Below are 27,019 nucleotides of genomic sequence, written 5' to 3'. Positions count from 1 at the left end.
AGGAGAACTTCTAGCCCCACTTAATCACTGGGCCAGGGTTGTATTCTCCAGTCTAGTCCGTTTTTCACTGTACACTGCATTTCCCCGCTTTTTTGTTTCTCTTCCTTGTTCCCAGTTCAGTCTTCTTTCTGTTACTCATGCTCAAGCAGAATAAGAAGGGGACTTGACCTTCCCTTACTCGATCTCCTTGGCAGCAGAGTTGGAAATGGGAAGTTTCTGATGGTGCAAATTGTCCTCTGTGGGTAAAAATTTGGTTCTTTCCCCTGTGGTGGTTCAGCACAGGTTAATGATGTTAACTAGGGAATACTGTTTCTAATTGCTCTTATACAAGAAAGCAAAACGTCAGTCACTTACGCTGTAGACCCACCAATGTCCTTTGACACAGCTGACTCAGTCACATAAGGCGAGAAAGCAAGGTGGTGTCAGATAGGGTGACCAGATGTCCCGTTTTTAAAGGGACAGTCCCGTTTTTTGGATTTTTTTCTTATATAGGCGCCTATTACCCCCCCACCCCCGTCCCATTTTTTCACAGTTGCTATCTGGTCACCCTCAGGAGCACCGCCAGCTTTTCTGCCGCCCTAGGCCGCGGAAGGTCCCGCCCCAAAATGCCATCCCCCCACAGAGGCAGCAGAAGTTCCCACCGCCGAAATACCACCGCGGTCGCCGCCCCCCAAATTGTAGTGCCCTAGGCAACCGTCTAGGTCGCCTAATGGGTTGCGCCGGCCCTGGTCACCCTATGTCAGAATAACTCCAGATTTACCTGTTGCAATTTAAAATAAAATAAAACGAGTGTAGTAAAAATGTTTGGTGTTTCAGAGGAGCAGTACGAGCTGCTGAAAACCAGGTATTAAATCAAGAGAATATTTGTAAAACATTTTTTCAATCCACAGACTCAGAAGGACATTTAACTTTAAATTGCAAATGATACAGCAACTAGGCTCAAATTGTTGCCCAGATTGGTGACATTGCTTGGTAAAAGAAAAGCTTACTCATTCTAATGGTTGCACTTTCATATGTGTGATTTTTCTCCTACGTGTTCTTCTGACTTTACACCATTGTGAGTGGGCTAGCTTCACACTGCTGTTGATGTGTTGCAGAAGAACTGCAGAATTCTGCAGGGGAAACTTGGGTCCAATTCTTTGTAATTTCTTTGTAAAAGAACTGTGGTATGACATTTAAATAAAATTATAGGAGTGCCTTTTTAACCAAATTGAACTACATGACACCTATATAATGTAATTATGTACATTTTGTGAATTAAAATTATCCATGGATGTCTTTTGAAAGGCATTCTCTTATCTTTCTGCAGTCAGTATTAAATTTTAAATGTTTTTTGCGGTGTTAAAAGGATGCTGTTAGGTTAAATTTGGCCCCACATTTAGATTTTGTAAATGTAAAAATTAATAAAACCTGAAACCAATAAAATTGTTTCCATTGAATAAAAAGGTAAGTGGAAAGTTGTGCTTCTTTAACAAGAAGTGTATCAGTTGTACCAGCCCATGAGAATTCGAAAGTGAAATTGACTAGTATTTGAACATTAGCTAAAGAAAACCTGATCTAGTCTATTTTCGTTATCCACATTGTAAAAATGCAGAAAGTAAACCACATGAATAGTGAAAACTCAGTAATGTTTTAATTCCCCCCCCCCCCCCCCAGTTTTATAATTTTAGGTCCTGATCCTGCAATGAGATCCATGTGGATGGACACTTGTGCCCATAGGGAGCTGCACTGACTTCTCATTGTACGAGCAGAACCCTAAGATGTGTGTACCAAAGATAAAGATGTTTTAAAATATGGGGTGAAATCCTGGCCCAGTGACTTAAGTGGGGCAAGAATTTCACCCATGATTTTTAACAGAAGTCTTCCCTTTAATAATGGAGACTACATCAAAAATAAAATTATTGTTCTATATGCTTTAGAATTCAGCACAGGTGAACCTTAGGTGTGTTTGTTTATGTAATTGACTGCAAACAAAACGAATTTAAACTGCAGTTGTGTAACATTTTTGTTTAAATGACTGTTGTTGCATATCAGGTTCTTTGAGATATTATCTGTATTTTCAGTTCATTGTAAATATTCCCTAAGATTGTTTTTGAGAATTTTAAAATATTCCCAAGGACTCCTTGTTGTTTTTGTTCTATTTAAATGTTTCATTTAGTTTTTATAAAAACTATTTGATATGAGAGGGTGATTCATTAACTATATTTTCTGTTGCAGCTTGTTAATCAGTGATGTCCCAGAACTGACCACATTCATCACAGTAAGTGTGCAACAGCAATTATCTTTCTTACAGTGTTCTGAGAAGCATGAATCATACAGAGAACTGGGATAATATTGTTTACAGTTTATCAACTTTAGAGCTGATGGTTGTATAATCATCTGAACATAGGGCTAAATTCTGCTCATAGGCCCTGCATTAGCAAGGTACTTAAGCATATCAATAGGGCTAAAAGTCTAAAGGGCTTAAAGGTAGGCATGTGGTACTTTGCTGAACAAAGTCCTAAATGTTGAGTAACTCCATTACACTGAAACTGAAAGAATTTGGCTCAGATAATTTTCCATTATCATTCAAACCTATAATAAAATCTGAACTGCACAGTAGAACTTATCGCAACTATTTCTCACGCCTCTTACTTTGCGTACAAAAATTATGGCCTTCTGTGATTTCCCAGCAAAGCTGTACACTGAAAGCTATTTTCAGATTTTGTATTATTATGGTTCACTTGCTGTATTTGCTGTTCACAAAATTCATTAAATGACATTGGGTCTCATAGTCAGTAGTACAAATTAGCAATGTAATTTTTTTATTATTTAATTCAAATGACTAACTGTATTTGTTTTTGCTAAAGGCTTCTTATTTATTGAGATAGAGGATGTGCCTAAAACTCAAGTGTTCAGTCTTGCTAATCATTACTTCTATGACTTAGATCTAGATTTTTAGAGGTACTTAAGCATTACTGTGGTCAGTGTTGCAGTGCCCTAAGCCTTTGATTCCTAATTGCCCAAATCCTTTTTTGAAAATGAGACTTAGGCTCCTAAATCAGTTAGGAGTTGCAGTGTTGAGCACAGCATTGCCTAAATATCTCTAAAAATCTGGGCCTTAATAGGGTGACCATATTTCCCTATGCTAAATATGGGACACCTGGTAAAATTACTCGGATTCAAGCGAGTTCAATGGCAATCAATCAGAATTATGCAGTACAAACATTCAAATTAACATGAAGTTGACTGAGCCCCTGTTAAAAAGAAATACTATGTAGTTGGATTCTTTTTATTTACCTTCTCATCTTTAAGGCTTTAGGGTTCACACTGGGAGGAGAGACACACACACACCCTTACCCTCCTCCCCACACATGGGAAGATGGGACACACACATGGTGGGAGGGTGACCGACTGAACCAACCCTCTCTGCCCTTCATACCTGTCTGGGCCCCCAGGACCGACCTGCCTCTCCTGGTATCTGGTGCTGTGTCTTCCCGAGGCAAAACATGGGGAGGGGCATGCAGGGTCACATGCCCAATCCCCGGATTTCCGCCAGGATTCACGCCAGAATATGGCCAGCAGCAGCCTTCGGCACTCTGCGGGAGGGAAGGGACGGGAGCTGCTTCCAGCCACAGGGTTAGGAGGGGGGAGAAGTAGTGATGACCTGGCCTGAGCTCATCTCTTCTACACCCCCGCCCCCATCCTGGTGTAGCTGGAAGCAGCTTGTCCCTTCCTGCCTGCACAGTGTTGAAAGGCAGCTAACACCTCCAGGCTGCTGCTGGACACCAACATAATCCAGCCACCTCTGGCTACAGCGTGAGCATGAAGGGGTTAAGCACTAAGGATGCATTGTGCACCAGGGCCCAGGGAAGCTGACTGCCGGGGTTTCAGTGACCCAGCCAGAGAGGTGGCTCAGCAGGGCAGGGTGCCTTGGGGATGGAACAGCCCTAGGCTCCCTGGGGGCGGACCTGGGGGGTGAAGAGGCTGCTGTGGAGCCTGCAGGTTCGGAGTGTGAACAGGCTGGCAATCACTCCCCCCTCCCCCCCTGCCCGCCACTCTAGAACTTAGCTGAGGGGCGGAGAGGATTCCCTGTGCCAGGCTTTGGCATATGCAGGGCTCAGTTCCTCCTGGCCACCGCCCTGGGCTGGAGGGTCTTGGGCTTTCCCAGGGCGCCAGTCCAGCCAGAGGCAGTGCAGGAAGGAAGGAGCCTGGTGGCCAGGCTGTTGGTGAGCTGAGCACTCTGACGGAGGCTGGTTCTCCCCATAGCACTGGGAGGGGGATGCGCCCCACCCGGGGGAATATGGTGGAGCAGCGGGTTGGGGAGGGGGAGCGGGCAAAGTAAGGAGGGGACAGTGGGAGGGGGAGCATGTAAAGTGCCAGTGGATGGGCAGCAGAGGTGACACTAACCAGCTGCCGCCTGGCACCTGCCTGCACTCACCAACCACTGCAGCTCGCAGCGCACAGCCAGCACTGGCTGGAAATGGGATGGGGGGGTGGGGCGCTGCTGGCCAAGAGCCGGCACACAATGGGGGCTGTGCTAACGGACCAACAGGGGGAGCAGCCTGCCCCACACGCTGTATCATCGCCCCGCCACCAGCCCTGCACACCCACCTCCATCTCAGCCACTGGAACCCCCTCCCCACTCATCGATGGTGGGCGGGTGGCTCATGAGCAGGGATCCAGCCAGCAGCAGGACCTGCCAGTACTGATTTGGGGGGGGAGGGGGAGAGACAGAAAATAGGGGACAATTTGCCTGTTTTTAAGAAAAAGTCGGGACACCTGCAGGAGGGCTTAAATACAGGACTATCCCTTTAAAAACGGGACATCTGGTCACCCTAGGCCTTAGTAGTCCTAACTAATGCAATTAATTTCATTGACTTCAGTGGGAATACACACCCTAGTAAGAACTAATCATGTTGTTAACTTGGAGGATGCGGTTGTAACTTTTTACACATTAAAAAATATAGAGACTAATACATTGTTAGCCTGTACTAGCAATGTCCCAGTGAATGGTGGCCTTACCATACATAAGTCTGAATTATAATGTACATTTATATTGTATTATGGTATTTGATGATTTTTCAATTGTCTTACAGTGGTTTTGATGTGTTATTCAGTACAGACAGGCTATTTTCAAATATAGTAAGACATCCAAGTAATATTTTAACTGCTAAATCAATTTTAATAACTTTGAAATTTATATTTGAATAATGAATACTGATAGAACAATGGTGTGATTACACAGGTTGTGATATTTTGTAGCTTACTGGTCATATGTTTTCCTGTATTAATATAGGCAGTTTATTGGAATATTCCTAATAGGAAGTCAAGTATTTTTCACTCAGTTGAGCTCTATCTATTTTAAGGATACCCTGAGCATACTTTTAAAAACTGCTTACATCTTACTTTAATAGTTTACTACTAGACTAAATAATTATTGTGCATTGAAATAGAATGGGAGAATAAGCAAAGTCAGTTTGTCTATAGATAGTTTCAAACAGTTTTTTATCTTCACTTCCTACCTGTCAGGAGCAGAGAATTACTTTCAGACAGAGATTTGAAATGACTTTATAATTTAATTTTAGTACCCTTCAGATTAGCCATCAGTTCATTTTCTGTCTCCAGTATGTGAAGATAAAGACAGACATTTATTCTGTACAGAAATATTTTAACTCTGTGTATGTCAGACGATATTATGTTGACTAACAAGAGCCTCTCTTAGTGTCCAGACTGCATATTTTACGATACAGAGCAATCTTGTATTTCATTGGTGACCTTCATGCCTATGTCCCAGAGGTGCTCTACAATCAGTAATGTTAAATTTAGCTTTGGTAGGACAAAAAATTGCTAAAACAATCATTTTAAGAATGCTGACTAATAGAAATATTTTTAGTGTTAGAACTTAAAGTCCCTGTAGTTGAAAGCATTTTCTTTATTAAACTGGCAGTGTGTTCCAAAGCAGAAAATGAAGCTATGAAAGGCTATACATGTGACTTCAAACCATCTTTAGGAATGGTAACACCACCAGTAGGGAGGGAGCTAAGATAACCTACTATATGTAAGTAAGTGGGAAGCAGCAATCTAAAACAATTGCAAAACATATAAAACTGGGCAAGTCAGCTAGCAGGGTTGCAATAATAAATTCAGACATAAGAAAGGAGGAAGATTGCGTCTAGTTTCCAGTAAGAAAATATGCCGGTAGTTTTATGGCAGGTAGCAGACATTACGAAACTTACTAGAATATTGGCTGGTAATGCCCCTGCTACTTAGAGGTTTAATGGTTTTGACAAATGAACTCCTTTCTTGAACAGGCTTTCAATTAAAGCTTACAACTTTTTCCCTAGGAAATGTTTGGAACTGCTAGTAACTCAAGATGAAGAATCTCAAGTGAAAGAATCTCTTTTCCTATGCTCTCTTTCTTCAGGTAGAGGGAACTTCAGTTATGGACCCTCACAAAATTGCTTGTGTCTTTCAGCTGCTCAAAGCTGGCCTGCTCAAAGCCCACAGCTGCTGGGCCTGATGATATGTGGGGCCTATAAATGCCAGAGCTAAGCTCAGCTTTCATTTGAAGCAAAAAGTTTTCTAGACTTTTTCCTTGCAAAGATAGCTTTGAAAATAATAAAACCATTACTAGGGTTGAAAATTTGTCTCTGACTTTTACGACTCAAGAGTTATTTGTGATCCTGTGCCTCTCCAGCTTGCGGGTCACTTACCCCTAGACCAGTTTGTGGCTATGAGGAACAGTGTCACCCAAGCTTTCTGCTCATGGTATTTGAGCTACTGCTAACTCCTTTGCAGCAGACTGTCAGCTGCTGAGCTGTTGCTCTGTTGAGCAGCCAGTTTGACCTCTGGCCACAAGAAGATGCTACTCAGTAGGATGAGACTTAAATATAAATAAATGGTTAAGATGACAGACATAAATCTCTCTTCTTTTAAGCTTACACTTGGATGAGAACGGAAAAGTGTTCTTTAATTGTAGGTGTGCATGCTCGCCATGAGCACAGCCACCAGAAAATTTTCTCTCGGTGGTATCCATTGGGTCGGCTCTGGAGTCGTGCGCTCATAATGCCGGTATAAAGGGTCCTGCTGACCCGGAGCCCTCTCAGTTCCTTCTTACTGCCCATGACGGTTGCTGGAACTACTTTGTCCTTACAATCTGGAAGTACATTCTCAGTGAACTTTTTATTATATATAGTTATCTCTTGTTCATAGTAGTTAAGTTTTTGTTGATAGATAGATAGGTTAGCGGAACTCCGTTTAGCGGAGTTAGGGTCTGTCTGGTTCTGGGGCATGCCTTGGTCTCCAGGCTTTAAGCCAGTGCCTTGTGCCACAAGCCTATGGCTGTGAGCAATCCCCATTCCAGCTGCCTTAAGTGCCGAGGGGGAAACTCACATGTGGGAGCACTGTAAGGACACCAGAGTGAAATCTATCCTTATGGAGGCAGCACTAAGATTTCCCTTGGAAGCAGGTCACTCAGACTTGACACAGAGCACTTCAGCCTCAGTAAGGACTGCTTTGGCTGCTGTTTCAGACCTTTGATGCCATTCCTCAGTACTGGTGATGAGGAGAGACGCTCGTTCCACCTCTCAAGAGCCTTGGCACTGGAGAGGGTGGATGGTGCCGAAGAAAAACCTCCAGTGAGAGAACCTCGGCATCGTTCACTGTCCCTGGTGCCGAGGAAGAAACAGAAGAAGACTGATAGAGGACGATCCCCAACTCTGAGGTTGATGGGGCACGGAGAGACTAGTAGAGTGCAACCAGTGTTGGGCCACTCCGTAGCTCCAACAACCCATGCGGCATTGCTGACTCCAGCCCCCAAGCGGGTACCATTAAGTCCGGCACTGATGGACTCGCCAACACAGGAGAACCACCAGTGTTCCAGTGTCTTGGTGGTACCATCTATGCCAGAGGCATTTGCTGCAGCGAGAGACTTACTTTCACTGCTGGTACTGGCATCTCCGGCTATGCAGGAGCAGACGTAGTGGCACTGACAGGAAGGACCTCTGTGGCACAGAGGCCCCCAGGTGCCTTCCAAAGGGAAACCAGCCATGATGGCTGAACCCTGATTTCCTTCCTCTCTGCACTGGTCGCCAGCACTGGTCAGCACCGCTCCGCCCAGGTCTCCAGGAATGGAGTCTTTGGAGTCGGACTCAGAGTCAGAGTCATATGCCTCTTGCAGGAACCAGCACAGTCAACGCATCCCACCCATGATGTGGCCCCGGGGGCAGTGGCAGATCCCAGAACAATGGCCCTTCTGGAATCCCTGGGCTTTCCCATCAATGCAGGGTCCCCAATCCAGAAGGTCATACTCAGTGGCATCTGAGTCCAGAGCTGTATCACTGCTTCACTCCGAGCCGGATCCAAGCTCTGATACCGAGGCCAGCACCGAATACCAAGAACCAGCACCTTCAGACCTATCCGGTGCTGAGGGTGAAGAACAGTGCTCCCTACTGGTGCAGGCTTCCTTCTCCTCTTCTCCTGATGAGGCGTGACAGGAACAGATATAGTGCCCTCTCAGGATGATTATAGGATTCATCATCAGCTCCTTAAGAGAGTGGCCCAAAACCTGGGTATTCAGGGAGAGGAGGTCAGGGAGTCCTCTCAAGCCTTGGTGGACATTGTAACATCACCGGCGCCATCAAGAGTGGTATTGCCCCTTAAGGAGGCCATTATGGACCCCATTAAGGCATTATGGCAGACCGCAGTGTACCTTCATCTGATGGCAAAGAAGACTGAAAAGAAATACTTTGGCCCGACTAAGGGTTATGAATTCTTACATACACGCCCCCCACCAGAATCTTTGATTGTGTCAGCAGCTGATGAGTGGGAGTGACAGGGCTGCAAGGGCCAGGGCCGGCTCCAGGGCTTTTGCCGCTCCAAGCGGCCAAAAAAAAAAAAAAAAAAAGCCGCGATCGCGATCCGCGGCGGCAATTCGGTGGGAGGTCCTTTGCTCCGAGCGGGAGTGAGGGACCGTCCGCCAAATTGCTGCCGAATAGCTGGACGTGCCGCCCTTCTCCAGAGTGGCCGCCCCAAGCACCTGCTTGGCAAGCTGGTGCCTGGAGCTGGCCCTGACAAGGGCCAACCCCTAAGACCAAGGATGCCAAAAAATTAGACCATTTTGGCAGAAAGGTGTATTCAACAGGGGGCCTTCAGCTCAGGATCATGAATCAGCAAGCGCTCTTGAGCAGATACGACTTTAATTCCTGGGGCTCCGTGCTGAAATGTAAGGAGTTGTTACTCCAGGAGTCCAGATGAGAGTTTGCATTTCTCATGGAAGAAGGTAAGTCTGTGGCGAAGGCATCCCTTCAAGCAGCCTTGGATGTGTCTGACTCTGCAGCCAGATCGATGGCCTCATTGGTGGTGATGCCAGAAGCTCATGGGCCTGACGCATGAGGTCCAACAGACTTTGCAGGATCTTCCTTTTGAGGGCACGTTGCTCTTTTCTGAGCAGATGGTGTGTGCGTGGAAGTCCTATTCTCAGGATTCCAGCCATCGTTGTATCTCGTTACGGACACTTCAGCGATAGTCTGCGGTGCTCACTTGGGTTCCCTTAAAACCCAGGGTCTCTGGTCTCCGGAAGAGCTCTTGCTGCACATCATGTCAGGGACCTCATGGCGTGGACAAAAACATGACCACAGAGTTTTATATCAACAGGCCAGGAGGAGTGTCACCTGTGCCAGGAAGCACTTCGCTTATGGGAGTTTTGCATAGCTCACTCAATCCATCTTGAGGCCTCCTATCTGCAGGGATCACAGAATGAGGTAGCGGATGACCTCAGAAGATTCTTCTCCAATCAACCACAAGTGGTCCATTCATCCAGATGTCTTGAACACCATTTTCCAGAGGTGGGGATCTCCCCAGACAGATCTGTTCATGACGAAGCACAGCAAGAAATGTCTCTAATTCTGCTCCCTCCTGGGTTACAGCTCCGGATCTCTCGCAGAAGCCTTCCTCCTCCCTTGGGTGGGTCATATCTTCTACGCATTTCCTCCCATTCCTCTGATACGCAAGGTCTTGCTGAGGATCAGAAGGAGCAGATTGCGAGTCATCCTGATAGCCTCTGCCTGGCCCCGCCAGCAGTGCTTCACCACTTTCCTAGACATCTCGGCTGCCAATCCTTCTACCTTTGTATCCAGACGTGATCTCTCAGGGCGACGGCTGCCGCGTCACTCGAACCTCGAATCCCCTTCATCTGACAGCTGGGAAGCTAGCATGCTCAGAGCAGGTCCGCGAGGAAGCTGTTCACCAGAGCTATATACCTGGCAAAGTGGAAGAGGTTCTTGATTTGGTTTACGCAGAAGGGTGTCAATACCATTCATTCTGGACTGTTTACTATACCTGAAGCAACAAGGTCTAACCCTGTCATCTGTTAGGTCCATCTGGCCTCAAGCTCAGCTTTTCATCCGCGGGTGAAACAAACAGCATCTGTAATCAGTTTCTTAAGGGCTTTGAGAAATTATACCCCCAGGTATGTCAACCAATCTCTCATTGGAACCTCAACCTGGTATTATCAAAACTGACAGGACCCCTATTTGAGCCGTTGGCAATGTGCTCTCTGCTCTACCTGTCCTGGAAGTGACCATTACTTCTGCCAGAAGGATCTCAGAGATCTGGGCCCTCACTTCAGAACCACCATACACAGTATTCTTCAAGGACAAGGTCCAATTGCATCCTCATCCAGCTTTCCTTCCAAAGATGGTTTCACAGTTCCATAGTAACCAGGATATTTTCCGGCCGGTTTTCTATCCGAAACCACATGCCAACAGGGAAGAGTAGAGGTTCTGTTCACTAGACATCAGACGTGCACTGTCCTTCTACATAGAAAGGACTAAGACGTTTTGGAAAATTACTCAACTATTCATAGCTGTTGCAGACAGGATAAAAGGTCTTCCTGTCTCAGCCCAGAGAATTTCATCATGGATCATATCCTGCATCCGCACATGCAATGACCTGGCAAAGGTTCCTGCCCCACCTGCCCTGACAGCACATTCCACGAGGGCCCAAGCATTCTTCGACAGCATTTGTAGCACAAGTCCCTGTCCAGGACATTTGTAGATCAGCAGTGTGGTCCTTAGTTCACACTTTCGCGTCTCATTATACCACCACCCAACAGGCTACAGTTGATGCTGGATTTGGCAGAGTGGTGTTGCAATCAGCATATTGATAAACTCCGAACCCTCCGCCTGCACAACTGCTTGGGAGTCACCTACATTGGAAGAGATGTGTGCAAGCACTCAAAGAAGAAAAAACAGTTACTGACCTTTCCATTACTATTGTTTGAGATGTGTTGCACATGACCATTCCAAGACCCTCCCTCCTACCTATCTGTCTGAATTAGCTGGCAAAAAGGAACTGAGGGGACTAGGGGTCAGCAGGACCCTTTATACCGGACCTGTGAGTGTGTGACTCCAGGGGGCACCAGAGTCAACCTGATGGATACCACTGAGGGAAAATTTTCCGGTGGCTGTGGTCAGGGTGAGCGCACACGCCTACATTGGAATTGATATGTGCAACATATCTCGAATAAGAGTTACGGAAAGGTAGTAACCATTTTTTATAGGTTTCTGGCTTTGAGCAATTTTCTCTTAAGCATTTAAAAGAAATCCATGAGAAAATAGCCAGACGAGGCTTGCTTGTGCTCAGTGTGGGTCTCTAGCTACAAGGTTATCTTGCATGCTGGTCATGTGCTAACTCAGTGTACCTGTTTATTCTGCATATATAGTTATGGATACTTTGGTAAAGAAAGAGAAGAATTAAATCTAGGGAAAACCATACTCTAAGTCAGGAGTTGCATTCTTGTAGGCACAACCTATGCTTATGAAACTCACATTTGCTCTGCTAGAAAGCAATGTAGTAAGAAGAACACCACCCAAGAAAAATGGCAGACAATAAAATCTTAGTCCCATCTTAGTCCTGCCAAATCAGGACACTTTTGGAGTAAAAGGGAATTTAGGTTCATGTAAGAGATCATCCCAACCTGACCTGGTGAAAGCAGGTACTCCTTGCATCTCTTACCATCTTCACCCAGGACTCATTCTCGTGTACTCAAGCTGCAGAGGAAAGGCCACTTGAGAGCTTCTAACTATGCGTACTAGTCCCAGATCAGAAGTAATAAGGATTGACACGGTTCCTGAATGCCTGTACAGGTCTGTCTTTTGACAAATAACTACTTTCTGTAATATTCTCAAGATGATATACTGAGAACCATACAACCCCAAAATCTACTTAAAGAGCCCTCAAAAAGGCAGTGTAAACTGTTGCCCACTTCCAAAATGCAGATCCAATTAGTCCAATGCCTGAAAAGTGGGTAACCTACTCAGGATATTTTGTAGCACCCAAATGCAAAAGAAAAAATTTCCTTAATTCTGTCTTCAGGCACCACCATGTACAAGCTCTTTGAAAAGAATGAACCCTTTGTGATTGCCTTGCCAGAAAGAATCCTTAGAGTTCAGCTAGATCAGAGGTGGGCAAACTACGTGGCCTGCGGGACCCTCCTGCCAAGCCCCTGAGCTCCTGGCCTGGGAGGCTAGGCCCCAGCCCCTAGCCCCTCCCCTGCTGTTCTCCCTCCCCCACAGCCTCAGCTCACTGCGCCGCCGGCGCAATGCTCTGGGCGGCGGGGCTGCGAGCTCCTGAGATAGTGGCTAATTGGGGTGAGTGAGAAGAGGCTTTAACTTTAGAAGTTGACCCCAAATTGGAGTCCCATTTATACCTTTTCCCAGACCTTAACATACAGACTTCCTAGAATTGGTGGGTATTGCATTTAGCTGCAGACTTCTTAGAGTAATTAGAGGTGAAAGTTACATAGTTTTTTTTTCTAGTTTTCAGAGCCACCATTCAAGAACTTTTCTTGCAAATCAGAGTCATAGATCAAAAAATCAAAAAAGAAGTTAAGGGAGAGTTGGGCATATGTATTAATGCCTAGAAATATGAAAGACTTTTCTCTCTGGAGAGAAGAGACTGGGACTCCTTTTTAAAAATAAAGCTCTGTAGCCATTGGTAGCTCTGAATGTCATATTCGGAAAGGTCCCCAATGTTTGGATTGATGGCTCTGAAAGCCAGAAGTGAATTACCAAAGAAACTACTTTTTTTTTTTTTTTTTTTTTTTTTTTTGCAGGGAAGCTATTGCTTTGTGTGAATTTGTAAGCTAGTAAATTAGTGATCTGAAGAGCATCAGGTTTACATTTAAGGGAGTTACGTGAGCATCTCAGTATTATTCTACAACCAGTTAATATGGTTTGTCAGCATTCCATCTGCTAATCTGAACAAAATAAATATGGTGGTTTAAGTACAGATTAAATCTGAATTTAACATAGCAGTTGGATTAGAATACAGACTGAGAACCAGAAACTTTTACGGAGAAATTATTGATAAAGGGAGGAGTAAATGAACTCTATGTTGCCACTCTCAGGTTGCCAGGATGCCCTGTTGCTGCTTCTGCAGCTTCAGTGTAATGTCGGGCTTCCTGCCTACTGCACTCTCTTCCTTCTTGGAGAATAGCCAATATATTTGCAAATATGCTGCTTCACTGGCCCTGTTTCATCGTCTAAACCAGTGATTCTCCATGAGGGGTACGCAGAGGTCTTCCAGGACGTACATCAACTCATCTTGATATTTGCCTAGTTTTACAACAGGTGACATAAAAAGCACTAGTGAAGTCAGTACAAACTAAAATTTCATACAGACAATGATTTGTTTGTAGATGTTCAGGCTGTAGCCTGGACTCTGGGAGAGGAGAGTGGGGAGGGCAGGCTCCTGCTAGAGCGTGAGTGTCTACACCACAATGAAACAGCCCTGTGAGCCTGAGTTAGCTGACACGGGCCAGCTGCAGATGTTTCATTGCAATGTAGACATATTCTTAGTGATCTTTGTAAGCTCCTCAAATCATGCCCTTTCCCTCCCACTGCTGAAAGGAGTGGCATTGATTCTTTTGTAAAGTTATATCAAGCTGGTTTTTTGCAGCAAGAAAACATGCATTTTGGTTTAAAAACAACAAACACTGGAGAAAAAAAATTAATGTTCCAAAATAACACATCCCAAAAGGTGCATAAGAATTCACTGCTTCGTACATGGTGCAGCACCTGCAGATTTAATTACATCTTTACTTAAGCATAATAACAATAATTATAATTTACTGAGAAACTAAGAATAATAAGCTCTTTTAACACAGTTTTAAGTGTTTGTAATAAGCATACCTGTTTTAAATAGAAGGCAGAGGAAATTACACCTTTTAAAAATTAAGATTTCTCCCCCTTATTTACACAATTGTGTGTAGTAAAACTGCTTTACTTTAAAATAAAAGTAGTTTATTGCCAGTGAATAAGATGTTTCTTTGTGTTCATTTGTCAGCAAATGTTTTTGAATTACAGCAATAAAAATAAATAAAATATATATTTTGTTACTGATGAATGCAAATTTGCTTGATAGGGAAAATAGCAGTGTGGAAAGAAACTGCAAAAATATTTTCATGTTTCTTATGGTTTCTTTCAAGAAAATATAAAGTCTAAATGGCTTTTAGAGGCTAGTTGCTTAGCTCTGCTCTGATCTACTTTTACAGTTAGACACATCATTTTTGTCTTGTGTTCAAGATGGGTGGGCAAAGTATTTTAAAGCAATAGTAACATAAATATTGCTTTAGATGAACAAGAATAATTATTCCCAACTATGTTGATATTGCTGTTGATAACCAGACTTAATAATGGCCATTTGCCTAAAAGAGTTAAAGAACAGATTTTGATTGTGTATTGTCAGTCCATGATTAGCATCTGTTAGGAGGAATAAGTGGTTTATTAAGCTTTACTGTACAGATGGCAACTGGAAGGGTTCAGATGTAAATTGAATTTTCTGTAATATCACTTTATTGTTAAGACCAGCTGGTTTTATCTGTTTAATAGCAGTAATAGGTTTGCAAAAAAAGAAGAAAAAAAAGGAGAATTCATATTAGTTATGTTTACTTGCAAAGTCTAAAGTTTAAAGATCTTTCAAAACACAAAACACAACTGTGTCTGTAATCAGTGCTTTTTTTTTTTTTTAAGGAAATGTGTGTAACTATATTTATAGATATATTATAACTGATCTTTAAAATTATTTTTCCCAATTAGTGGAGTGAGAAGCTTTTTGGTTACGTTTTGGTAAATAAGCAACTTTCTCCTCCATAATTTAAGATTTTAGATTAAAAATATAATTCTAGTCTTTTGGTTGTGAAGGTAAACTTCCAAATTTAAACTAATACAATGATGTCTTCATGAGCCGCCTTAAAAACAGGGCAGAGCATGGAGCCTCCCGCCTCAGCATGCACCCTATGGCCCAGCAAGGGGAAGTAAACAACAGAGTGCTGGCTGATAGCTGTTCAACTTACTACCCGCTTGGCATCAGTTTACAAACCACTACCCATACAGGTCAGCCTTCTGATCTTGTGTCACCTGCATGCCCCTCTTCCCTACCACCAGGACAAGCATATGACTGGACAGCAATAATGATGAAATGGCTTGGGCGGGGGGATTGGTATTGGGTGTGAAAGAAGAGGGACAAATGGAATGGATATTGGGATTATTTGGGGTTGGAGAAAGGAATATGATATTTTTGTAGGATAAGAGATGTGTTGAATATATGACATTCTTCTACACCTGAAAATATACTGTGTTTGGGTGTATCTCTTGCTCAGTGTCATGAAGGCAGTTAGAAAGATATTGAGTGGGATGCTTCAGCCTGCCAGTTTAGTTTAGACATGTTTCAGGGAAAACTCTACATTTGAGTGGGGAAGAAGGAAACAGCTTCAAACAGCTGTTTGAAATCACACACAGGTTTGGAATATTAATTGTAGTCCAGGTGAGAGATAAATGGTAAGAGTGCAGGTGAGGTTAAAGGGTTAGGATTAGGGTTGGCAATTACTGATTGCAGAAAACTGAACACCCTTCCTCGCCTCTGCCCTGAGGCCCCGCCCCTGCCCTGCCCCTTCTCTGAGGCTCCACTCCCCGCTCGCTCCATCCCCTCTCCTTTTGTTGCTCACTCTCCCCCACAATCACTCACTCGTTCATTTTCACTGGGCTGGGACAGGGGTTGGGCTGCGGGAGGGAGAGGGCTCTGGGGTGAGGGCTCCAGCTAGGGGTGCGGGCTCTGGTATGGGGCTGGGGATGAGGGGTTTGGGGTGCAGGAGGGGGCTCCGGGCTTCAGCCAAAGCATTGAGTGTGGGAGGGGATGTGTGGTGTGGGCTTTAGGAGGAAGTTTGGGTGCGGGAGGGGGCTCAGGGCTGGGGCAAGGGGTTGGGGTGCTAGAAGGGGGTTCAGGGTGTGGGCTCCGGGCGGCACTTACCTCAGGCGGCTCCTGGAAGTGGCTGGTATGTCCCTACGGCCCCTAGGTGCAGGGGCAGCCAGGGGGCTCGGCACGCTGCCCTCACCCGCAGGCGCCACCCCCGCAGCTCCCATTGGCCGCAGTTCCTGGTTAATGGGAGCTGCGGAGCCAGCACTCAGGGCGGGGACAGCACGCGGAGCCTCCCTGGCCATCCCTGCACCTAGGGGCTGCAGGGACATGCCGGCTGCTTCCAGGAGCTGTGTGGAGCCAGGGCATGCAGAGACCCTGTCTTAGCCCCGCTGTGCCGCCGACTGGACTTAACAACCCAATCAGTGGTGCTGACCAGAGCCATCAAGGTCCCTTTTTGACCAGGTGTTCCAGTCGAAAACCGGATGCCTGGCAACGCTAGTTAGGATGGTTGCTGTTTATCAAATGGCTGTCATCACATCTCATTTGCCTTTTGGATGGGAGAGTATTAGTACACACACAATTGTGCCCGTAAAATGAGGTATGTGTGTTTTGTAGATATAAAGACCTGAATTGTCAGAAGTTGTGTGTCATTCTGTAGCTGCCCTCAAATACTTGCACCAGCATGAGTAACAAACTGAGGGTTCAAATGGCAACAGCTAGACATCTAACTACTAGATTCATGCACTCAGACATATAATTGCTGCTCTTGCATCTCTAAGTCATTGGGAGTCCAAAATTGTGAGTATTTACAGGATAAAAAAATTGCACCTGCAAAACTAGAGGCAAGGTTGACACCTGGCAGAATATTGGGTTTCATAATGTAATGCTTGCAAGAAATATGTTCACTCAGGCCTTTGCCAGAAGGGTATGGTAGGGGTCTGTTTATTCTTATGTCTAAAGAGATTAAGTCTATTTCTATTTAGTTTTTTATTATATTGCTGTTTATCTGTGGACACAATTCTTGGAAGCCTTACTTCAGCAAGGCAGAACTCCCTTTTATGTGAGTGAGCGTTTTTAGTCTAAATAAGAATTTGAGGATAAGCTTGTGAATTTGTATAGGTCCAGAGATGTAGAGCTGATCCTCAGCTGGTGTAGACAGATGTAGCTCTGTTGGTTTCAGTGAAGTTATACCAGTTTATTCAGTCTGAAGATCTGGCCCATAGTGAGGAACTTTTTAAAAAACATTGAAAAATAAAAACAGTATTTATTTCAAGTTTGTGTCCATGTGTGTAGTTAACCGTTTTAATATAACACACTTTAAAATGTATACGTATAATTTTGTAATTTTTTCCCCTTTAGTCAGTATTTGAAAGTACATAATATATTTTCCCCTTATTTTGAAGTTGTACAAATGGACCTTATTTTAAGATAGGTAAAACAGCAGAAATTACAGGGAATTTGCAGTTTTAAAATTCTTCTTACACAATTCACTGAGAATAAAAAATGGTACATTAGAGGACAACTTAAATGCCTATCAGCTGAATAAAGCATGGGCTCAGAGCTTGTAGAGGGAATATATGTTTCATCTGTTTTAGATGTATTACAGAGGTGATGTCAAGGTGAAAGCAGACTTGCAAAATGGTTGGAAATCATTGATATTCTGACTCTGAGGCTGTAAATGGCTCTGTGGCAGATGGAGTCTTTGTCAAGGAAGAAAAATGGCAGCTTTGGAGCATCATAGATGTTTTTGCTAGCAGCTCAGCTCACAGGCTGTGACCTTGTAGTGTTCAGGAGTTTCTCTGGTGCTTTAATAAATTGTCCTCTGCTTTTATTCCCTAAAGTAGATAAATAGTAGTCATCATAATTCAGTACAAATTGAGGTGTTTCATTATAAAGAAACATAAACATGTTTTATTATCCAGATTTGTAAGAAGTAAGCTTTTAAGTAAGCTTGTATTTCTGAACGTGGTAAGTACCAGAAGTATTTTTAACTTGATATGCTTGTTACTAAAATTAAAAGGCAACCCCCGCCCCAACCCTGAACTTTTTATATTCTTTTCTAGTTCCCTAGAACTAGTGTCACCTCTAAACTACACGTGAGATGAGAAATAAAAGGATACAATATATTTTTGGACAGTGTGTTAATTTTTAAATTGTTTGTACTGTAGCTGGCTAATTAATCCAAGTAAAAGGGTAGAATGCCAAGATATATTGTATATTTCTGAAACTTTTTCTCACTAATCTGGAAAACAAGAATACATAATATAAATTCAGTCATTTGTATTTTTGCATTTTTTTTCTTACTGGCGTTGGCGGTTTGTGACCCAAAAATACTGTAACATGCTCTGTTGTGTTGATAAAATTGTACAGAACAGTTAGCACCTGGTGGCATCCGGTCCTGAGCACCTGCTGTGGGAGCACTAAGCACCTTTCAACTCCTATTAACTTCAGTTTGTAGGACTGAGTCCTTATTCATAAAATTAGGATTCACATTTATTGTAGCTGGAAAGAAATTGTTTTATATTCTCACCCCATTGAATATTTGTTCACATCACCATAATACTATCTCATGGATTTGTTAAAGGTCGGTATAGTATATTTAAGGTATGTCCATGGCTGCTTAATCCTTCGGATATTTGTGTAAACCAGAGTTGGAGAAGTTATATGTACTGTATAACTGGACAATACAGAAACATCCTTTCTTCAGTTAATCTTTTGAATTAGTATTGTATATTTTAAGGGCCATACTTTACCTTTGCTCCCTGGTGGAACTGTTGATGTCAGTGAGAGCAGTATATGGCTCCAAGAGCATATAACCTCATGTACAGTTGAATTGGACAGTTGACCTAAATTGCAGAGCAATAAGTCACTGTTAAAATTAAAAGTATAAGTATTTCACAACTATAACCTGCCAGTGCTACTCTTTAAACCACTTGACAATTGTTAAAATTACAGAAAGCAATCACTGTTCATCACTGACGAAAATGACCCTATGCTTTTCAGGGTCAAGGTTGTTGTAGTCTTTGCTCCAGAAGGTGAGCCCAATGGAATTAACTGTGCCTGTACCAGTTCAATTGCATTCATCTTGAAAATGTAATATATACTGATTTCTAGAGAAAGACAAATACTTAGAAGTGAGTTTTAAAATATTTTTGCGAGATTGTGACTCTGAACAATCTTCTACATCTTTTATATTCAGAATCTCTTGAATTTTAAAATTAACACTAAGCCTTTGAAATAGAGACGCTTGGAAGTTTCTTATAAGTTGTTGCACACTTTGGGTGTGTAAGAGGAAGAGGGGGAAAAATGGAAGGATAGAATGGGGCCTAAATGATGTATCCTGTGAACACCCAAAACTTTCAGTGACTCCGGTGGAAGCATTGGTTGCATAAAAATGCAGGATTGGCTGTGTCATGTGCTTGTGTATGCTTGAAGAATATTTTTTTTTATTATACTTTATTTCACTGTGGTATCTTGGTTGTTCTTTTGTATGATATTTTGATGGGGTTCTTCCTTGGCAACTACAGTAGTGACTCGGTACATTTGATGGCCCTGGTGATGGTGAAGGTATAGAATCATAGAAGATTAGGGTTGGAAGAGACCTCAGGAGGTCATCTAGTCCAATCCCCTGCTCAAAGCAGGACCAACACCAACTAAATCATCCCAGCCAGGGCTTTGTCAAGCCGGGCCTTAAAAACCTCTAAGGATGGAGATTCCACCACTTCCCTAGGTAACCCATTCCAGTGCTTCACCACTCTCCTAGTGAAATAGTGTTTCCTAGACCTACCTAGACCTCCCCCACTGCAACTTGAGAGCATTGCTTCTTGTTCTGTCATCTGCCACCACTGAGAACAGCCTAGCTCCATCCTCTTTGGAAACCCCCCTTCAGATAATTGAAGGCTGCTATCAAATCCCCCCTCACTCTTCTCTTCTGCAGACTAAATAACCCCAGTTCTATCAGCCTATCCTCGTAAGTCATGTGCCCCAGCCCCTTAATCATTTTCATTGTCCTCCGCTGGACTCTCTCCAATTTATCCACATCCCTTCTGTAGTGGGGGAACCAAAACTGGACGCAATACTCCAGGTGTGGCCTCACCAGTGTTGAATAGAGGGGAATAATCACTTCCTTCGCAATGCTCCTACTAATGCAGTCCAATATGCGGTTGGTCTTCTTGGCAACGAGGGCACACTGCTGACTCATATCCAGCTTCTCATCCACTGTAATACCCAGGTCCTTTTCTGCAGAACTGCTGCTTAGCCAGTCAGTCCCCAACCTGTAGCGGTGCATGGGATTCTTCCTTCCTAAGTGCAGGACTCTGCACTTGTCCATGTTGAACCTCATCAGATTTCTTTTCGCCCAATCCTCCAATTTGTCTAGGTCACTCTGGACCCTATCCCTCCCCTCCAGCGTATCTACCTCTCCTCCCATCTGCAAACTTGCTGAGGGTGCAATTAATCCCATCATCAAGATCATTAATAAAGATATTGAACAAAACCGGTCCCAGGATCGACCTCTGGGGCACTCCGCTTGATACTGGCTGCCAACTAGACATCGAGCTGTTGATCACTACCTGTTGAGCCCGACAATCTAGCCAGCTTTCTATCCACCTTATAGTCCATTCATTCAATCCTCCTTTTTTAAGGTAATAAGATTCTGAAACTTTCTTAATATTTTTCCAGACCTTCCCAAACATTCACCTTAATTTATGGTACAATTACCTTCTGATTTTTCTCTTGTCTCTGAAGATCCACTTCTGAGTGGACAGGGAAATGTTGGGTGGCAGGATGAATAGCTTTTTCTTTGAAAACAGAAATTACTTTATGAATTACATAGAATCTTCCTTATGCCCCCAAAACCAATACGATTATATCTATAACTCCACTGTAGTGAAAAGCTGATTTTTATAAGCAAGTGACAGACTACAAAGATTTCAGGTGTTCCTAGAGAATGTTTGTTTGCTTTTTAAGTGTCTTCTTGATTTCTACTGCTTTTGTTAGTATGCAGTGTGCTACTTGGAGCTAGGCAATAGGGTGCATTGAAAATGAAGCACGCTAACTTGATACAGATATTACGTTAACAGTGGAATATTAGCTGAAGTGCTACCAACTATCTTAAAATTATTAGTACCATAGATTAAGAACAATTACATTCCACAGCAGGTTATGCCATTAATTTTTATAGTTGCTCAAAACCCAGTTTGGGTAATCTGGTCTGGCAGCAAATGGTGTAGGTAGAAAGCTTTTAACATTTAAATATGGCATCTTCACAAAACAGTATGGAGCCAAATATATCTCAGAAAAGTAAAATATGGATCATTGTGCTCGGTGAGCTGAATAGCATCTTACAGACTTTTGTAATTCATTGATCTTGTGTAGTGAACAGCTGCAAAGTGCATCATTCTATGCATAAACAGTAAATAATCTTGATTTTTTTTTTTTTTTTTAAGAATTCTACTTCTCAGGTAAAAGTGTGTGTATTTCAAATCAGTGTGTAGAATATATGTTTCTATGTTATTAAATGTGATGGCTTATTTAAATATATTAAAATTATGGTGATTTTGGGAGTTAGTAAAGCAATTATTTTCATTCATGTCATAGTTTTACACTATGGCCACATTTAACCATTAAATACAAGGGTAATATATATTTTATATATAAAATCTCTGCATTAACAGGTAGGTAAACACTGGTCTAGTTGTGAAAGTTTCTACATGGTTTATGTACCAAGTAATATTCAGTTTTTATTAGATGTTACGTCAATTTTCAATAGAAATAACCTCCTTTGTTTCCTTAGCACCACTGATTTTTCTTTCAAAGGTACATTAACAATGCTGATGGAACCGGTGCAATTAGCTTCTACATTTAACAAAAATAAATATGATAAAATGAAAAGTGCTGCATCTATAGTGTTAATACAATATTGTACAATATTGCTGTACTTGAAGCAATGAAACCTGAAGGAGGACAAAATATTGAAAGGTCGAGAAAAATGAGAGAGAGAGAGAGAACAAACGATGCAAAAAGAAAATGACACTGAGGTCTTGGTTTAATACATATGTATTCCAGGTTGATGGCTGATTTCATTAGCAAATCTCATTGTTATGCAATGTCTGTTCTTCTGCAGCAAAATGAATATTGTATTCTCACAGGCTGTGTGTGTGTGTGTGTGTGTGTCTATTTTATGTTGATAGATAAATGAAAGGATATACATTTATAGCTTTCTTCAGTCTTTTGTATCTTTTCTAAAAAATATGCATGGCCTTCAACATTTCTTTTTTGTTCTTAAACCTTTCAAGGTATATCTAGAGTTGTATATTAAAAGTATCTTGTTTATACAAAATATCTATAAAATGTTCCCCTAGTTTTTATAGTGAGAGATCTAATTTATTAAATAAACCCCTTTCCTGTGTTCTGGAAAGAAAATGTAGATCGCAAACCTTCCGAAGGCCATCAGTTTAAGAAAATAAATCATGTTTAATGCTAAACTATATTATAAAAAGCGAATGCTAGGCTGTTGAAGTATTGGGTTTTTTTTGTAGATACTTTATATAGCTGGTTCAGGAGTGTTGTTTCCCACTAGCTTGTAAAAAATCCCAAAATAAGTGTGTACATAGACATGTTTTAATTGTTTTCAAGCTCTAATAAGTGAGAAAATACTGGAAAATGTTTAATTGAAAATCCAGATATTAAATAGTTTATCCTAATGTGACTTGAATTTATTCATAAAATGCTAAATTCAGAAATGTAAGACAGTTGGAGACTCAATGGCTTAAGGGACTGATGTGTATAGTTTCTGTTGTCTCTATATCGCCATTTCAAATCCAGCCCATGTCTGGTAGTGATGGAAAGTTTTGATGGACAAAGACCCCAAATGAGGAGGTCGCAAAAATTATTCATGTAAGAAAGTTAAAATGCTGTGGGATTTATTCCTTTAATGTAATATTATTTTTTCTTCGAGTAGATGCAGATGTGTATTCCAAGCAGGGGTGTGCATGTCGGCGCCAGAGACTTTTGCCTAGCTGTACCCATAGAGAGGCGGCGCTCGCACCTCATGCCTGTAACTCCTTCCCTGGCTGTATGAGGCAACACTGCCCTGACCCCACGTCAGTTCATTCTCACCGCCCATCAGCTGAAGTCGGAACTCTGTGTGGTTGTCATTTCACAACCTCTCAATTCATTGTCTTAGCCTATTTTTAATGTGCATAGTTAATAGTTTAGTTAGTATTAGAGTAATAGTATAGTGGAAGTGCTCCCCAGTGATGCCCTCACCAGGGTTCAAGCATTGTCCTTTGTGTGGAGTGGCGATTCCCAACAGTGACCCCCACATGAGGTTCTTGCTCTGTCTTGGCGAAGCCCACCTTAAAGAGAGCTGTTCTATCTAAAGATTGTTCAAGAAGAGGACTCTGGTGGCACGGGACCTTTGCCTCAAGCAGCACCTGCTTGAACAGGCCATCAGGCCTGACCTGGTACTGAGGCCTTCCTCGGACCACAGATCCCCCTCCAGCTTGGAAATGCTACTGCCTCCCATTCTGGGGCAGGGGCTTCTTCAAAGAGACGCCGGAATAGTTCTCTGTCATTGGCGCCAAAAATGAGGTCTCAGAAGACCAATTGTGAGTGCTTCAGGTCCTGAGGCGACTCTTCTGCCTCCCCTAAGAAAAACGGAGACCAGCACCAGGCTGGCTCTGGCATGCGGGATGGTGCAGGTGCCTCTGACCCTCCCTCAGTACAGGGTAGGGAGGGCAGACACCCGTACCATCGACTCCAGTTCTGGCCTCTAGGCATCCATTGAGTCTCTGCATGTTGGTGGCTGTGATAACAGCGCCTGGAGGGGTTTGTTGCTTGTCACTAGCAAAGCATTGTGAGAGATAGTCCAGGCTGGAAAGTTAAGGTAGAGGAGAAGAATCTGCATCTCCACTTTCCCTTCTTCTGGTGGGCAGAGTTGGAAGTAACTTGAGATTTTAGGGGTCAGGGAACGTAGGAATGGTTTGAATTGCTGGTGTCTCACCCCAGCGAATTCTGATAATATTCAGCTGGCCTACTGGTCTCTCCTTGCCCCTGAATATCTGTCCGTGTAGCTAACATAAATGGATATACATGTTAGCTGGGTATTCTTGCTCAGATCATTAGTAGTGAAAGATTTAACCACACTGATGTGAAATCATCAGCATTAAGTTTCAGATTTAACACATCATGGAGATGAATGGGGGAAGTTCACACTGTTCAGAGCCATTTTTTATGTTGTCTTTTGTATACTTAGATGACTGCATCAGTTTCATTCAGTTCATATTCAGGAGGTTATGTTCACAGCTATATCAGCTAGAAGATTTGTGTTTTGTTTTAAAGGAAAGTTTTATAGTGACATGTGGATTCTGCAGCAAATTTGGTGCCTAAGGAATAACGTAAAATGCAAAGCTCTGGCCATAGTGCCTTTCACTATTTGCCATTTACTTGGAGACTGTAGCCCTTCCTCTCTAATGTGGACTGCGCAACAGAAATCCAACAGTCCAGGACTTCTATTACTTTTACCCTTGTCTACTGCAATGTACTCTACTCAGAGCCACCTCTGAAGGTCAACCTGAATGTTCTTGTTAGCGCAGAACTGCTTGCCGTCTGAAAATACAGATAAGAGTAAAAATATGCCTACAGTAGAACCTCAAAGTTACAAACACCTCGGAAATGGAGGTTGTTTGTAACTCTGAACAAAACGTTATGGTGGTTCTTTCAAAAGTTTACAGCTGGAAATTGACTTAATACAGCTTTGAAACTTTACTATGCAGAAGAAAAATGCTGCTTTTAATCATCTTAATTTAAATGAAACAAGCACAGAAACAGTTTCCTTACCTTGTCAGATCTCTTTTTAAACTTTCCAATATTTTAGCAGTTTTGGGGCCTCATGAGACTTGGGCATTATACGATTAAGCAAGTGACTGACAAGTGTGAGGTGAGATGAGTCCCTGGAGGGCCTCTGGTGGTTGGAAGGGGCAGAAAATAACCCTTATTGCATGTAATCTTGTTAACACTGGTATCTGGCTTGGAGTTATGGGTGAGCTGGGAACATTTACCAAAGATGTATCCTATTTTGTTGTTGCCGATATCATATTTGTGTGTGTGTGTATCCTCCTTCATTTCATGTACCATAGCAAAGACACTTTACCTAATTACTTTTTGCAGTGTGGGTAATGTGTATTGAAATGATCTGAGAAGAATTGTTCACCTCAGTAGCTAATATCTGAATAATAACTCTAGTACACATGTCCCATCCCATAAAAACCCTACATTGTGTACGACCTATTAAATTCATTGGGACTATTTTTGTGAGTAAGGATTTTTTGGGTGAAAAGTTTCTAACGTCAGACCCTAACTCACTATCTCTTATGCTTCTCGTGAAGTCAGAGGCAAACTACCATTGATTTCACTATGAACTGTGTACTGTTTATGGAAAGGTATTTTTTAAACTATCGTAAAGAGAGCTTTGTTGAGATTTTTCTCTAAGCACAAGGCTCTATTTCTGCTTGAAGATTTGTATTTTTTAACCATCTCTTTTGACAAGAATCACTTTTTGTAAGAAAAAAAAACAAACCAACAGATTCCAGCAATACAATTTTGATGTTTTGAAATAGTGTTTTTTTTTTTTTTTTTTTTTAAGGGAATGAGTTGTTTCTCTGCATTTTGTTACAATAATTATGGCCATGCTAGTGCATGAAATAATCTTTTATTACATTTAAAAATCTCAAGATAATCTTTTAAATCAACAGTGTAAAATATAAATATTTTACAAGAAGAGTCCTTTACTATTTTTGCTGATATTATTAGCATAGTTTTTGGAACGTTTTAATTTATGAACTACATTTAATCATGGGGCCTGGTTTATTGGTGGACAGGTGTCCTACTCAAACCATCATCATACTTTTATAGGGTTACCATTCGTCCGGATTCCCCCGGACATGTCCGGATTTTAGAGCTAAAAATAGCGTCCGGGGGGAATTTCTAAATGTCCGGACTTCCCCCCGGGCTCCGACAGCCAGAGACAGCCCCTCCTTCCCCCTGCAGCAGAGATCGCTCCCTCCCTGCATTTGCAGATCACCAGCCGGCCGTTCGCACTGGCAGTCTGGAGCTCCTCCCCCTGCTCCTTCTCCCCGGCACGCTGGTCTGAGCGGCAGAGTAAGGAGGCCAGGAAGTCAGAGAAGGGGCAGGGAGGTTCTGGAGGGAGCAGTCAAGAGACGGGGGAGGGGTCGGGCGTTCGGGGGGGGGGGCTTTCTGGGGGTGGGGGGGTGGATAAGGTTTTGGGCAGTCAGGGTACAGGTAGGGGGTAGGATCCTGGGGGGGGCAGTTAGGGTGGGGGGGTCTCAGGAGGGGGCAGTTAGGGGACAAGGAACAGGGAGGCTCTCTTAATGGCTCTCCATGCGTCTCTGGACCCTCTCAGCTGTCGGGCTTCGACGGAAACATTGCCTGAGGGTAGTGAGAGAATGGGTTATCGGTGAGGTGGGGGTGGGCGTGAGCCCGGTCAATAGGGGCAACCCCTACCAAGATCTGAGCCTTTTCTCACACGCCCGTTAGAGCTCGACATTATGCTGTTTGGGACCCCTCTTTGAGGAAAGCCTCTGGATTGCAAGTCCAACCGCTACCTCCTCGTGGTGAGAGCCGGTAACTGGCTTGGATAGCCAGGCGGATTGCGGAGGACGAACCCACATCCCACATTCAGTGGGGTGTGGGACGGGGTTGGGCAGCCCCATATGGTGCCACATGGATGCCCCCCTGGTAAGGGTAGCCTCCCCCAGGTACGGGTTGACTCCCCCTGGTAAGGGTTAGATTCCCCCTGGTAAGGGTAGTCTCCCCCAGG

The 27,019-nt window shown here is 43.1% G+C and overlaps 1 protein-coding gene across 11 annotated transcripts in view; it reads left to right on the top strand.

Moving 5' to 3' along the window:
- BAZ2B (bromodomain adjacent to zinc finger domain 2B) overlaps positions 1 to 27,019 on the top strand; it is a 279,323-nt gene that overhangs the window by 57,089 nt on the left and 195,215 nt on the right. For all 11 annotated transcript variants that reach the window (XM_029910477.1, XM_024219234.2, XM_024219214.2 and 8 more), the window contains one exon: positions 2,218 to 2,260. The gene's annotated coding sequence lies outside the window, so the exon portion shown is untranslated. The remainder of the gene's footprint in view (positions 1 to 2,217; positions 2,261 to 27,019) is intronic.

This window comes from Terrapene carolina, unplaced genomic scaffold, assembly GCF_002925995.2.
Source record: "Terrapene carolina triunguis isolate 2854851 unplaced genomic scaffold, T_m_triunguis-2.0 Scaffold62, whole genome shotgun sequence".
NCBI classification, from domain to species: domain Eukaryota; kingdom Metazoa; phylum Chordata; order Testudines; family Emydidae; genus Terrapene; species Terrapene triunguis.
This window is presented reverse-complemented; position numbering and strand designations above follow the sequence as displayed.